Here is a 16,219-nt window from a genome sequence, read left to right on the forward strand (position 1 = left end):
TTTCCAAAGCACATAAAGGTTATGTTTATGCTATACTGTAATCTGTTAAGTATGCAAGAGCATACTCATAATACTATGTCTAAAAACAATGTACATACCTTAATTTAAAAATAACCTGTCGCTAAAAGGTGCTCACCATCATCTGAGCCCCCAGTGAGTCACAGTCTTTTTCCTGGTGGAGGTCTTGCCTTGGTGTTGATGGCTACAGCTGACAATGATGGAGGCACATCTGAAGGTTGGAGCGGCTGTGGCAGTGTCTTAAAATGAGACAGCAATGAAGTTTGCCGCTTTGATCGCCTCTTCCTTCTATGGCCAGTTCTCGGTAGCATGCAGTGCAGTGTGATAACATTTCATCCACAGTAGAGCATCATTCAGAATTGGAGTCTGTCCTCGTAAACCTTTGCCACCGATTTATTAACTAAGTGTATGTAACACTGTAAATCCTGTGTTGTCATTTCAGCAGCTGAACTTCGTCTTCACCAGGAGTAGATTCCATCTCAAGATACCACTTTCTTTGCTCATGCATAAAAGTACTCTCCCATTAAAGTTTTGTCATGCGTGTGTGCTAAGTCATTTCAGGCATGTCTCACTCTGTGGAACCCCATGGACTATAGCCTTCCAGGCTTCTCTGTCCATGGGATTTCCCAGGCAAGAATACTGGAGTGGGTTGCCATTTCCTTCTCCAGGGGATCATCCTGACTTGTGGCTCGAACCCCTGTCTCTGTGTCTCCTGCATCGGCAGGTTGGTTCTCCACCACTAGGGTCACCTGGGAAACCCATGTTAACTTCCAAACTTTCCTTAATTTTGATAAAGTTGATCTACTTCCAAATGCCCCTTAATTCTTTCCATGAATCATGAATGTTTTTTTAGTGATGTCTAGAATGATGGGATCCTTTCTAGAAGGTTTTCAGTTTTGCCCAGATGTATCTATGGCTGCTGTAGTCTTCTGAGATGTATTTTTTAAATAATGAGATTTAAAAGTCAAAATGACTCCTTAATCTATGAGCTGCAGAATGGATGTGTTAGTGGTCATGAAAACAACAATACAGTAATCTCATTACAGTATATCTCCCCCGGTGCTCTTGTGTAACCAAGTGTGTTGTCAGGGAGCAGTAATTTTGAAAGGGATCTCTTTTCCTGGACATTGGGTCTCAATAGTGGCTTGAAATCTTTAGTAACATGTTGTGAAGTGATGTGATGTCACCCAGGCTTTGTTGTTCCATTTATAGAGCACAGGCAGAGTAGACTTAGCATAATTCTTAGAGACCGTGGGATTTTCATAGTTGAGCATTGGCTTTTACTTGAAGTAACCAGCTGCAGCAGTCCCTAATAAGAATGAGTCTGTCCTCTGAAGTTCTGAAACCAGGCACTGACTTCCTCCTAGCTATGAAAGTTTTGGATAGCATCTTCTTCCAGTATAATGCTGTTTCATCTTCACTGAAAATCTCTCATTTAGTGGAGCAGCCTCATTAATTATCTGGATTAGGCTTTGGCTTAAGAAAATGTGGCTAGTTTGATCTTCTATACAGACCACTAAAACTTTCTCCATGTCAGCAGTAAAGATATTTCTAGTCGATTCAGAGTACCAGTAGCCAAACATATTTTTTGTTTTTGCTAGCAACAGCCAATAGTAAATAATAGCCAATAGAAAATAAAGTTTCATTTTCCAGTTGTTCCCCAAACAGTTTTAAAGTCATCATGTGTGTGATCTGTTTTCTGAATTATAGCCATCAACAGATTTTGTAACTATCTTTTCAGTCGCTAAAAGTGCATCATCATCTTTTCATTTTCTAATATGAAGTTTATCATTGCCTATGGAGTGGTGACTAAGAAAATGCAGCTTGTTCAGGTTTTCATTAGGATAGCACCCCGCTTCTGGTAGTGGCTTCTTTTGGGGAGGTGGCCAAAGTATCAGTTGTTTTTTATCTTTATTTTTAGCCAATGTTTTACTACTACTCATAACCTGAGGCACAAGTTCTTTGGCATGTTATAGGTAAATTAGCTCATTATGTATCTATTATTTTATATACTTTTTATTATGGCTTTCTCCATCTTGCTAATTACTGTTCCCATATTTTCTGTCTTTAAAAAACAGTTGAAATCATTTTCATCTGCTTGAATGCTCTCTCCCCTCATTTGTGGCCTTGTGATTTGTCTTTTTTCTTTCCTTTTTCAAAATTTTAATTTTTCATTTTGAGATAAATGTAGGTTGATATGCAGTTGTAAGAAATAATGTAGAGAGATCCTGTTTAAGAGATCCAGTTTTCCCCAAAGTTAACAGCTTGCAAAATTTTAGTACAATATCATGACCGGGATACTGATATCTGTATAGTTCAGAGGTAGAATATGTCTGTCATCACAAGGATCCTTTATGTTATTCTTTGTAACTTCCCCTACTTTCCCTACTCCCACTGCCTTCTTAACCTCTGGCAACCTCTAACCTCTTCTCCTACTTGTATATTTTGTCTTTTCAGGGATATTCTATGAATGGAATTATGCATCGTGTGACCTTTTCAGATAGGCTCTTATCGCTCAGCATCATTCTCTGCAGATTCATCATGGTTGTTTCATGTCCAAATAGTTCTTTTTTATTGCTTTTTTATTTCCAAGTAGTATTCTGTGATATGAATGTGCCATGGTTTGTTGAATCATTCGCCTGCTGAAGAACATCTAGTTGAATAAAGCTGTTGCTAACATTTGTGTGCAGGTTTTCCTGTAATCGTATTACTTCATTTCTCTGGTGTAATAGTCCCGGAGCGCAGTGGCTGGGCTCTAGGATGTTCACCTGTTTAAGAAGTTGCCCAAGTGTTTTCCAGAGAGAAGGTACCATTTTACATTCCTGCCAGTACTGCAGGGATGGTTCAGTTTCTCCTTATCCTTGCCCACATTTTGGTGTTGGCACCGTTTCTTGTTTTAGTAATTCTGGTAGGTATGTAATGACACTTCCTTGTGATCTTCACTTGCTTTTCCCTAATCGCAGACTTGGACGTCACTGAGTGGCGGAACAGCAGCAGTGGCTAGTGAGAGTGAACGTATTGTGATGTGTGTATCTGTCACTTGTGTGTTCTCTCAGCGGAAGTCTCTTCATGTCTTTTGCCCATTTACTAATTGGATTTTTGTTGTTAAGTTTTGAGAGTCCTTTATATACAATATTTTAGATACTAGTGCTTTGTCAGTGGTTTGCAAATATTTTCTCTGAGTCTGTGGCTTACCTTTTCACCCTTTGAAGTTCAATTTATAAATTTTTCCAGTTGGGAATCATGTCTTTGGTGTCAAGTTTAATAACTGTCTAGCCCTAAATCCTAAAGATTTTTTAAAATGCTTTTTTCTCCCTAAAAGCTTTATAGTTTCAGGTTGCACATGTAAGTGAATGAACTGTTTGAGTTCAGGTGTTGAAACTTCACTTGAGGTTCACTTTTTTTTCCTTATTGCTCTGGCACTGTTTGTTGAAAAGTTATTTTTCCTTCATTGAATTGCTTAATCAAAAATCATTTGGGCATATTTGTGTGGGTCTATTCATGTGTTTGGAGAAGGCAATGGCTCCCCACTCCAGTCAGTACTCTTGCCTGGAAAATCCCATGGATGGAGGAGCCTGGTGGGCTGCAGTCCATGGGGTTGCTAAGTCGGACACAACTGAGCGACTTCACTTTCACTTTTCACTTTCATGCATTGGAGAAGGAAATGGCAACGCACTGCAGTGTTCTAGCCTGGTGAATCCCAGGGACGGGGGAGCCTGGTAGGCTGCCGTCTATGGGGTTGCACAGAGTTGGACACGACTGAAGCGACTTAGCAGCAGTAGCAGCAGCAGCATTCATGTGTTGTCTATCCTGTTCCACTGAATTGTATGTCTGTCTCTCTGCCAATGCCACACAGTCTTGGTTGGGGTCGCTCTGTGTTGTAGTTCAGTAGCTAAGTTGTGTCCTACTTTTTGTGACCCTGTGGACTGCAGCATTCCTGGCTTCCCTGTCTTGCACCATCTCTTGGAGTTTGCTCAAACTCATGTCCATTGAGTCAGTGATATTATCCAGTCCTCTCATCCTCTCTTACTCACTTTTCCTCCTGCCCTCAATCTTTCCCAGCATCGAGGGAAAGGGAAATCTTTCCTGTGAGTCGGCTCTCTACATCAGGTGGCCAGAGTACTGGAGCTTTAGCTTCAGCATCACTCCTTCCAAAGAATATTCAGGGTTGATTTCCTTTAAGGTTGACTGGTTTGATCTTCTTGCAGTCCAAGGGACTCTCAAGAGTCTTCTCCAGCACCACAGTTCAAAAGCATCAGTTCTTTGGCCCTCAGCCTTCTTTATGCTCCGGCTCTTACATCTGTACATTACTGCTGGAAAAACCATAGCTTTGACTATACAGACCTTGTCTTGAATTCAGTAGACTGATTTCTCCCATTCTGTTATCTTTCAAAGGTGGTTGGTTTACCTTTTGTCTTTCCATATACATTTTAAAATATTTGTGTCTGTGTCTACAAAGTCTTTAAAAGAATTTAACAGGAATCTTCTTGAGTTAGTGTATTCATTAGGGAATAATAGACATTATTACTTTGTTGAGTCTTGTCCATGAACACAATTATTTATTACTTTTTTATTAGTCCTCTAATTTCTTTCACAAGCATTTTTTATAGTTTTCAGCATAGAAGATCTCTCTTACATTTACACCTAATATGCCATTTTTTCATGATTGTAAATGATGTTGTGTTTTTAATTTCCATGTCCTCATTTTCATTGCTAGTATTTAGAAGTACAGCTAATTTTTGTATGTTTATCTTGTATCCTGCAACTTTGCTGAATTCTGTTAATCTGGGAGGTTCTTTTTTTTTTTTTAGTTTCCTTGGGATGTTCTGTGTAATCTGAAGATAGGTGCAGTTTTATTTATTTCTTTCTAATCTGTGTGCCTTTTATTTCTTTTCTTGCTCTAAAGCTTTGGCTAGAACTTATGCTGCTGCTGCTGCTAAGTCGCTTCAGTCGTGTCCGACTCTGTGCGAACCCATAGATGGCAGCCCACCAGGCCCCACCGTCCCTGGGATTCTCCAGGCAAGAACACTGGAGTGGGTTGCCATTTCCTTCTCCAATGCATGAAAGTGAAAAAATAAAGTGAAGTCGCTCAGTCGTGTCCGACTCCTAGTGACCCCATGGACTGCAGCCTACCAGGCTCCTCCGTCCATGGGATTTTCCAGGCAAGAGTACTGGAGTGGGTCGCCATTGCCTTCTCCCAGCTAGAACTTATAGCACTATATTAAATAAGAGTTGCCTTTTCCCCAATCTTAGGGGCAGAGCAGTGATTTTCTCATCATTAAGTGTAATGTTAGTTGTAGGTTTGTTTTTTTTTTTTAATAGATGCTCTTTTTCAAATTAAGTATGTTCTTTTTTATTCCTATTTTCTGAGATTTAAAAAAAAATCATGAACTGATGTTGAGTTCTGTCATATGCTTTTCCCTTGTTCATTGGTATCATCCTATGATTTTATTAATTAGCCTCAACACTGTAGATTACAGTGATTAATTAAAAAGATTTAATTGAAGTATAGTTAATACAGGGGCTTCCCTGGTGGCTCAGAGGTTAAAGTGGGAGACCCGGGTTTGTTCCCTGGGTGGGGAAGATCCCCTGGAGAAGGCAATGGCGACCCACTCCAGTATTCTTGCCTGGAGAATCCCATGGACGGAGGAGCCTGGTGGGCTACAGTCCACGGGTCGCAAAGAGTCGGACACGACTGAGCGACTTCACTTTCACTTTCACAGTTAATTTACAATGTTCTGTTACTTTCTGCTTGTGTATACTTTCTATTGTGTTACTTTCTGTATAACTGATTCACTTTGTGCAGCAAAGTGAATCAGTTATGTAGCATAGAACATATATCCAGTCTTTTGAAAGATTTCCCCATAAAGGTCATTACAGAGTGTTGAGTACAGTTCTGTGTGATATCTAGTAGGTCCTTGTTGTTACTTATTCTGTGCCGTCTATGGGGTCGCACAGAGTCGGACACGACTGAAGCGACTTAGCAGCAGCAGCAGCTGTGTATTGTAGTGTGTATATGTCAGCCCCAAACTCCCAATTTATCCCTTCTCCTGATTAATTTTCAAAGATTGAAAAAGAATCTTGTATCCTTGGGATAAGCCTCACTTGGTCATGGTTTATAATTCTTTCTGTATTTACTGAATTCTGTTTGCTGATACCTTAAGGGTTTTTCTTTCTGTTCAGAGAACTTCCTTTAGCCATTTCATCCTTTGGGGGTACATCTGCTGGTGAAGCTGTCTCTTAGTTTACTTTTATCTCAAATGTCTTGATTTCCCCTTCCTTTTTGAAGGATATTTTTATTGGATATTGGACTCTGTTGACAGTTCTTTTTTTTTTCAGTACTTGAAAACTGTTGTGTCTTTCTGACCTCTCTATATTCTGATGAAATATATGCTGCCATTTAAATAATTTTTCCTTTATAGGTAAGGTGTTATTTCTGTCTCATTGCTTTCAAGGTTTTTTATCCTTTAGTGTTCAGAAGTTTAACTGTTTACATGTCTTACTGAGGATTTCTTTGAGTTTATCCTGTTTGCTCAGATGTTTGCTCAGAATCTTGAGTCTGTAAATGTATCTTTTACCAAATTTGGATATTTTCAGCCATTATTTCAAGTTCTTTTCAGCTCAGTTCTCTCCTATGACACGAATGTTAACTCTTGAGTTACAGACCCACAGGTCCCTGAGGCTCTGTTCATTTTTCTTTTGCAGTTTATCTTTCTCTTTGTCATTCAGATTGGGTAGTTTCTATTTGTCTATCTTCTGGGTTACTGCTTTTTTCTGTCTACACCATTCTGCTGAACCCATCTCTGGGTTTTTGTATTTTGGTAATTGTATTTTTCAGTTCTAAAATTTCCTTTTGGCTCTTCTTTATATCTTTGCTGAGCTCCCCCCCCCCCTTTTTTTTTAAACCAAGACACAGCAGTGGTAAGGAAGAAAGGGCCAGCTACTTACCCAACCTCCTCTTGACACCACCCTGATGAGGATGTTGGGATGCTTGGTTCTATCTTGGTGGGAGAAGATGTCTTGTCTACCCTTGGTCTTTGCTGGCATGGGTAGTGATGTGACCACAGGTTTTTTTCCCTGTGGTTTTGTGGCTCAGTGGTAAAGAATCTACCTGTCATGCAGGAGACACAGGAGACACACGTTTAATGCCTGAATCAGGAAGATCCCCTGGAAGACGGCATGCCAACTCACTCCCGTATTTTGGCCAGGAAAATTCCATGGACAGAGGAGCCTGGTGGGCTACAGTCCATAGGATCACGAAGAGTTGGATTTGACTGAAGCAGTTGAGCACAGCAAAACATGAATACACGTTTGTCTGGAGTCAGGTGGTGGTTTTCTTTTTTTTTTACTTTCTAGGCTGACTCTTTCTACTCTTCTGGTTAGAAATAGCAAGGTTTTCTTGGAGCTTTTGTTCACTTCTTGATGTTTCTGGATTTGCCAATTCTTTGGCTCCAATTCTTTGGATTATATGAGGCAAAAAGAAAACTCAGGAGACTTAATAAGACGTCATTCCTTGAATCCTGAGATCCCTAGCTAGTCTGCCTTCTTTCTGCCTTTGAAAGTCTTCTATTTGTTTTATATAAAATATGCAGAGCCTTTACTTGTCCTTATTGGAAAAGTACATTTACTGTAACTTCTGAGAAGTGTAAGCTTTTTCTTTTTAAGAAAATCCTTTTATTATTTTAATAGGATCTTGGTGGAAAAGGAACTTAACCTAAGTATTCAGTCCACACCTTTATTACTTCTTAATATTTTATTACATTTGTGTGAATTAGGCTGATTGAATATATTATTTGCTTAGAGCTTATATATTATTCATGGCACACATCTTATGTGGAAGAGCCTTTGGGAAATAATTGAGAGCATGAAGCTTTGCTTGCCGAGGGTTTCTCAAAAAGTTCCCTGTGATAAATGAGTTCCTTCTGTGTTACTCCCCAAAAGATTAGTTTGCTTCTTGGTGAATTTCTTTAGGGTAGTTGATGTAGAAGATGATACTGTAATACTGTAACCTAATTTTTAAAGTTAAAATGCCCTTTTATTTTATGCTAGGAGGCTATAAACTGTAAATCTTTAAATTTATCTTGGTTTGTTAAAAATAATTTAAATATTTTTTCAGGAATGGTATCTTTTATATTAGATTATATCAAAGCGTTAACATTTTAAAGAATCACTGGAAGTCTCAAGTTTGTTGATTCGGTTGTGGTAGTGTTAGGGGTGCTCTGGCGCTTACCCAGGTTGCATGTGGTTTAAGAATCTGGCTTCTAGAGCCAGCTTCAGTGTTTACTGGTGACCTTGGAGCTGGGTTTCTTCCATCCATAAAGTGTGAATGGTCACAATTACACTGGTTCATAAGGTGATTGTGATGATGTGAGTTGTTTTGAACTTGTGAAAACTGAAAATATTTTTCTATTTTATCATAAAACTTAAAAAAAATGTCCATTCTATTAGTAACAGCATCTAATACAACTTGATACAGTTCTGTGGAGATTAGACTTAAGAGTTAGGAAACTTGAGTTCTACTCCAAGCTTTCCTGTATAGTTGCTGGACTTTTGGCAAGCAGCCCTGCTTCATCCTTTTCTATCTTATTTTACTCATTTATAAAAGTAGGATTGAGTTTGAACAGGTTGAGCTTTAATATTCCTTCTATTCTGTTTTTCTTTTTTGTCTCAGTGAATCATAATTGAGTTCATGCTGCTGCTGATGTTGCCAAGTCGCGTCAGTTGTCTCCGACTCTGTGCAACCCCATAGACGGCAGCCCACCAGGCTCCCCTGTCCCTGGGATTCTCCAGACAAGAACACTGGAGTGGGTTGCCATTTCCTTCTCCAATGCATGAAAGTGAAAAGTGAAAGTGAAGTCGCTCAGTCGTGTCTGACTCTTCGCGACCCCATGGACTGCAGCCTACCAGGCTCCTCCATCCATGGGATTTTCCAGACAAGAGTACTGGAGTGGGGTACCATTGCTTTCTCCATCTCGCAATACTAATTGAGGGCAAAACTAATGCCTATGGATGGAAGGAGGGCTGCTCTTGTCTCAGGTAATGGACACACTTCTAACATTTATTAATACTCCTGTCCAACATTGAAATGGGCCACCTTAAGTGCTGGATGCTTCATAACCCTACAGGGATGAAAGTCAAGGTCAGACTGGCAAATGATGTATCAGAGTCAGGTCAAAATTATTGAAGTCTCAGCCAGGGATGGTGCTGGATGAGTTCTCTAGCTTTCTGGCCTCCCATGGGTGGAAGTCATGACATGATAAAGTTGTTAAAGTAATCAAGAAAAGAGGTACTGTAGTATGCCACAGAGGTCACTAACCTTAACTGAATTATAATAATGGCATTTTATATACTAAATTCCTTTTTATCTGCAGGTTTTTGTTGTTGAAGTGCAGACTAAATACTTTTTGTTCTCAGTTTTGAAGCTGTTGCTTCTCTCAAGTCTTACGTAATTTTTGATGGTTTTTGTGGGGAAAGGAGCACTATTATTTTCTTCTCTTTGAATGATCTTTGAATGTTTGTCACTTTTAAGCTAAGCTGGGAACTGTGAGTTTGGGTTCTTAGGTCCTTGAGATAGGCAGCTAAATTTGTCACCAACTATGTGGGTGCATTGCCAACTTCTCTGGAGATGTTTACCAGTCTGGGCAATTTTGATAGTATTATCTCCTCACAGTGTCTGCTGTGAGGCAGTCTTTGAAGAAATATGTGACATGTGGCAGAGCAAGCCCTTGAGGAAGAAGAGGTATTCTTATTACTTTCATTAAATTGTAGTGTTCTTGTTCCCAAGTCCTGCAGTAGAAGTTTGGTCCAAGGGAACGACTCTGTCGCTCTGCCCTAAGCATCTGGCTGAGGAGGCTTTGTGTACATGTGTGTGTGTTTACATTTCATAAAATGCTCAAGTCTCCTTCAGCCGCTGTGTGTCCTGTTCCTGCTGAGCTGGGTTTAGATTGTGCTGTATTGGTGGATAAATCACTTTATGACAGGTTTCTCAACCTTAGCCCTGTTGGCATTTGGGTATGGATGATTTGTTGTGGGGACTGTCGGTGCATTTTAGAATGGTTAGCAGCTTTCTTGGCCTCTTCACACTGGATGCCAGTAACATCCCGAGAGTTAGGGCAACCAAAAATATCTCTAGGACTTTGCCAAAAGTCCCCCGAGTGGCAAAAATCACCTCAGTTGAAGATCACTGACTTAGAATGCCTCTCAGTCAGCCCTGTGCCACAGTTGTGGGCATTCCCCTCCCATCTGGTTTCTCCGTGTTGCCAGCCTTGCTCACAACCTCTTCCTCCTGACTGTGCTCTGCTCATCTCATTAGGTGGAAAGTTGCCAAGTGGAAGGTGGATTCAGTGGGGAATAGGGTGGGGCTGGAGTCAGGTGTGGCCCTGGGTAGTGGCTGAGCACTGCAGCATGCAGATGGGTGTGTTTTTTGGTGGCAGCTAATGATTAGACTCAAATGTTCTTTGATGCGAGCCTGAGATGACGATGACACGGGTGGTCCTGGCGCACAGCACTTATTAGGTTTGTGATGTCGTTATGTCTCCTGAAGCCTGCCTTGGGAGTCTGTGGAGTGTTGAAAGAAAGCACTTTTCTCCTTAATGTTTTTATTTGAAAGAAGAAAGAGAAGCTGCATCTTGGTGAACTTCCATATTCAATTTAGATTTCATTTTTGAGGTGACTTCAGTAGCTGGATAGAGCCAGGTTTTTTTTTTTTAATGTGTATGAAATGAAGTGGGAGAATTTGTAAATATTAAGCAGAAGATGTTTAATGAGTGCAACTGGGGATGGTGCATTGTCCTCAAGAAATGCTGAGAGGGAGCGAGAAACAGGTAATTGCGAATGTACCACCTTGGAAGGAATGGTGGCTCTGTCTTGGGTAGGGGCAGGTGGTAAGGGGTGGGCAAGACAGACAAACTTGAGACCAGAGCAAGTGCTTGCAGTCCTTGTTTTATTAATTTTCAGACAGTCAGTGTTCATAATTAGTACTTTTTCCTGGGTACTACTGATGGCTTTTTACCTAATTGGAGTCATCTTGAATGCCTGTTTTTATAAGCTTTATTCTCTTAACACTTATTGCATGCCATTTCCCATTTTTAGTACCTATTAAGGACTGCGTATTGCCTTTTATGATTATGTCTTAGTTTATTTAACCACTTCCCAGTCGCTTCACATACAGCTTATTTTAAAGAGCTTTGCTACTGGAAATACCCTCTGATGAACAACTTCGGGCGTACACCTGAACCCACAGTTCAGATGGTCTCCTTGGGATGGTGTCATGAACTGGGTGAAGTGGTTTGGATATTCTTCACATTCTTAGATTAAATTGCTGAAGTGCATCGCTCAAAGTTTCTAATTAACATTCCCACGAGCGGGACGTTGAGTGGCCGTTTCAGGATATTCTTGCCAATGTTGGGTGTTTTAAAAAAGAAAATAATTGATTTAACAGATGCAAAACGTCTCATTGTTATCTTCCTTTGCCTGTTTAAATTATTAGTGAAGTTGGCTTTTTGTTATTGTTTTTCCTTTAAAAGTACATTAGTTCCTTTTGTGAATTGGCTGCACATGTTTTTTCCCATTAATCTTTTGGGGCTGTTACTGCTTTTTTCTGATTCCTTTATACAATTTGTTTACATATTGAGGGAAGTGATCATTTGTCCTTCGTGTTTATCCAGACACTTTTCCGATTTTACAGTTGTGCCTTTTGCTTTATGTGTGACTTTTAATTTTGATATGATTTCAGATTTAGAGAAAAAGTGTAAGAGTACAAAGAACTACCACATATCCTTTACTAAGATTTACCACTTGTTAGAAATTTACCCCATTAGCTTTATCACTCTCTCTCTATGCATGTGTATAAATACATTTTTTCTGATTCATTTGAGTCTAAGTTGTGTATTTCTTAAGACCTGGGACAATCTCTTATATGACCTTATAAAAATTTAATAATTAATGCAGTACTGTTACTAATTAAGACTTCATACTGCATTTTCAGCGGTTGTCCCTGTAATGTCCTTTATTGCTCTTGTGTTCTCTGTTCAGTGTCCAGTCCAGAATGACACTGAATTTGATTGTCATGTTTCTTTAGTCTCTTTTGATTTGGAATAGTTCCTTAACCCGAATTTTTCATCCTTGACATTTGACCTTTTGGAAGACTATGGACCAGTTTTTTTATTTTTTCTTTTTCCCTCCAGAATGTTTGCCAATTTGTGTTTCTCTGAAGTTTCCTCCTGGTTAGATTCAGGGTGTACACTGCAGACAGAATTACAGGAAAGTGATTTTATTGTTCTTAGCACAAGACGTTTGGTGCCCCCAATGCTAGTTTGTTCCAATATTGATGATGACATTGGACACTTGATTAAGTCACTATTTTCTAGATTTCTCTACTGCCAAGATACAGATTTTTCCTTTGAAGTTATTAAGTATCAAAAAATGAAAGTGTTAATCCCTCAATGGTGTCTACTCTTTGCTACTCTGTGGACTGTAGCCTGCCAGGCTCCTCTGTCCATGGAATTCTCCAGGCAAGAACACTGGAGTGGGTAGCCATTCCCTTCTTCCTTACCCAGGGATCGAACCCGGGTCTTCCTGACCCAGGGATCGAAGCCGGGTCTCCTGTATTGCAGGCATATTCTTTACCGACTGAGCCACCAGGGAATCCTACTCCTTTTTGAACATTCACCCACATGTTTTTGCGTCCAGTGATGATTTTAGCATCCAGTAAAGAAATACATACTTCCTTCTGTATTTATTTGGAGAAGGAAATGGCAACCCACTCCAGTACTCTTGCCTAGAAAATTCCATGGGTGGAGGAGCCTGGTGGGCTATAGTCCAAGGGGTTGCAAAGAGTCAGACACGACTGAGTGACTTCACTTCTATATTTATTAGTTGGTATTCTGCTGCAAAGAAGAGCTTCACCCCTGTTTATTTATCTATTTGAATTATTCATAGATCTGTCCTTATTTGGGGCTTGCCTGGTGGCTCAGATGGTAAAGAATCTGCCTGCAATGCAGGAGACGTGGGTTTGATCCTTGGGTTGGGAAGATCCCCTAGAGGAGGGCATGGCAGACCACTCCAGTTTTCTTACCTGGAGAATCCTCATGGAGAGAGGATCATGATAGGCTACAATCCATGAGGTCACAAAGAGTCGGACGCAACTGAGTGACACAGCACTTTATTATTTAGTGGCCTATAATTCACTACTCAGATTATTTTATATATCTCCATAATTCTTTGAACATTTTTTGCTTTCTGGTGCCACAGGCTACTCTGGGCCAATTTTTTGTGCCTCAGCCCTCAGATCAGATAGCCTTGCTCCTATTAGGGGGAAATTAGGTCCGGGTGCATGGTGCACGCACCAGTGTCATGACTGCTACTCCTGTTCTGTGGGCAGAGCGAGGACATGTTTGTAGATACACATGCACACGCACACATACATTTGTGGGTTTTACTTACATATTTTAAAAACTGTCGGCTCGTATTGATACTACCCAGTGTTAATTAAGACATTCTGGTGCCCCTCCTTGTTTTGAATTGTCGTATGCTTTTGCATCTTGTTTATACACAAGGTATAAAGATATTCTCCTGTGTTTATTTCTAGGAGTTTCATAGTTTTGGCTTTAGGTTAAAATTAGGAGGTACAAACTTTCAGTTACAAAATAAATGATTCATAGGTATGAAATACACAGCGTGGGGAATATGATCAGTAATTATATAATGTCTTTGTATAGTGACATGATAACATGCTTTTCATGGTGATCGTTCTGAAACGCATCGAAATATTGAGTCACTGTGTTGTGTACAGGAATCACATAGTCTTGTAGGTCAGTTACACTTCAACAGCAAACAGACTCAGAAAAAGAGAGGAGATTTGTTGTTACTGGAGGCGAGATGGGGTGGAGAGAGAAATTGGATGAAGGTAGTTGAAAGGTACAGACACTCACGTAAAAGATACTTAGGGATGTCCTGTACAACATGATAAACACAGTTAGCACTCCTATATGTTATATATGAAAGTTGTTAAGGGATTAAGTCCTAGGGGTTCTCATCACAAGGGAGGAAATGTATTTTTTCTTTCTTTAATATTGTATCCATGTAAGATGGTGTATGTCCACTAAGCTTATTGTGGTAATGTTTCATGATGTAGGTCAAATCATTATGCTGTATACCTTAAATTTACACAGTGCTGTATGTTAATTATACCTCAGTAAGACTAGAAGAAAAAAAGAATTGCTGTGTGTACTGAACTAAAACTTTTGAAGTTTACTGTATCATTAAAAGCTGATACTTTGAAACTGACTTGGAAAAATAGCATATTAAAAGTAAAATTCAGAGCATGAAACTTACTTTATAAATTTTGACATCAGAAGACTATTTTATTCTTCAAAGTAAATGCATCAAAAATGTAAAAAAGATTTGGGATCCATCTCAAATTATTTTTGGTTTGTGCTGTCAGATAGGGGTTAAAGTTGATCATTTTTTCTATATGAACAGCCAGTTGCTTCAGCACTGTTTGTTGAAAAGGATTTCCATTTTCTGTTGAATTGCTTTTGTGCCTCCTAGGAAAATCAGGTGACAGTGTCAGTGTGAGTCTGTCCCTGGACTCTCTGTTGTGATGGATTTGTCTGTCGTGAGACCAAGACCACACTTTGATGATTACTGTGGCTTTACAATAAGTCTTGAAGTGTAAGTCCTTCAACTTACTCTTTTTTAAGATTGTTTTGGCTCTTTTACATCCTTCACATTTTCCTGTATGTTTTAGAATCAAATGGCCAATTTCTGCAAAAATATCTGTTTGGAATATGAACAGAATTCTGGGCAGAATCAGCCTCTTTACAGTAATGAATTTTCCAAATTACAAACAAGGTGTATGTCTCCATGTCCTTAGATATTTAATTTCTCTCATAAGTGTATTTCAGTTTTCAGTATATGAGACATGCATGTCTTTTGTAAAAATGATTCATAATTAATCTGCTCTTTAACATTAAGATAAAATTTTAAAATTTCATTTTCATTTTGCTGTTAGTCTGTAGAAATATATTTGGATTTTGTAGAATGACCTTGCATCCTGCAGCCTTGCTAAATTGACTTAGATTAATCTGGCTGGACTAATTTAGATTTCCTAGAAATTTCTTTGTTAGTAATTATGTTCTCTGTGAAAAGAAATAGTTTTTATACCTTCTTTTCCAATTTTTAGCCATTCTTTCTTTTCTTTGCCATATTACACTGGCTAGGAGCTTCTGTCTGTTGTTCAATAGAAGTGGTAAGAACGGGCACCCTTCCCTTGTTGCCAATCAAGTGGAAAGGGCCTCAGGATTTTACTATTAAGTGTATTATTTGCTGTAGGTGTATAGGATTAAGGAAGTTTCTCTGTGTCTAGTGTGCTGAGGTTTTTGTTTTTTTTTTTTTAAAAACTCAGTATGGATGTTGATTTTTGTTAAGTGCTTTTGTTGCATCAGTTATTCTGTGACACGATACTGACTTTCAGATACTCATGTAACTTTATGTTCCTGGGATAAACTCCACTTGGTCATGATATATTATTATTTTTATAAGTTGCTGATTTTTCCAATAGTTTGCTAAGGATGTTTTCATCTGGGTTCATGAACTATCCTGCATTGAAGAAGGAAATGGCAGCCCACTCCAGTGTTCTTGCCTGGAGAATCCCAGGGACGGGGGCGCCTGGTGGGCTGCCGTCTATGAGGTTGCACAGAATCGGACATGACTGAAGTGACTTAGCAGCAGCAGCAGCAGCATAAACTATGTTTATGATTTGTAGTTTTTTTTTTTTTTAATTTTCTTGTTTAGATTTTTCTGATAGTTTTAGGCAAAGCATGTAAATGAGGTGGGAATTATTCTCTTACTTATTGTTTGATAGGATTCACTAGTGAAACCACTTGAGCTTTGAGTTTTCTTTTTGTAGAAGGGTAGACTAACCAGTTAATTTGTTTAACAGACGTATTGCTATTCAGATTTTTCAAGTCTCAGCATGTGTCAGTTGTGGAAAGTTGTGTTTCTCTTTTTCCGTTCTCTCTACTTTAGACCGGTGTTTTAGACTCAGAGTGCATCTCTCTGCGTGTCTTGCAGGCTATGGTTGGGTCTCATCTTTTGGCTTTTGTTTTTCTTTATCCCCATTCGGACAGTCTGTGCCTTTTAATTGGAATATTTGGCCCCTTTATATTTAATGCACTGACTGACACACAGTTGATTCTCT

General features: G+C 39.3%; 1 protein-coding gene across 8 annotated transcripts in view; it reads left to right on the forward strand.

Annotated features, from left to right (window-relative positions):
• The window catches only part of MARCHF8 (membrane associated ring-CH-type finger 8), a 111,104-nt gene that overhangs the window by 10,020 nt on the left and 84,865 nt on the right, over positions 1–16,219 (forward strand). For 3 of the 8 annotated variants that reach the window (XM_059882585.1, XM_059882583.1, XM_059882584.1), the window contains exon 2: positions 8,690–9,054. The gene's annotated coding sequence lies outside the window, so the exon portion shown is untranslated. 8 annotated transcript variants of the gene reach the window in all.

This window comes from Bos taurus, chromosome 28 (genome assembly GCF_002263795.3).
Source record: "Bos taurus isolate L1 Dominette 01449 registration number 42190680 breed Hereford chromosome 28, ARS-UCD2.0, whole genome shotgun sequence".
Lineage (NCBI taxonomy): Eukaryota > Metazoa > Chordata > Mammalia > Artiodactyla > Bovidae > Bos > Bos taurus.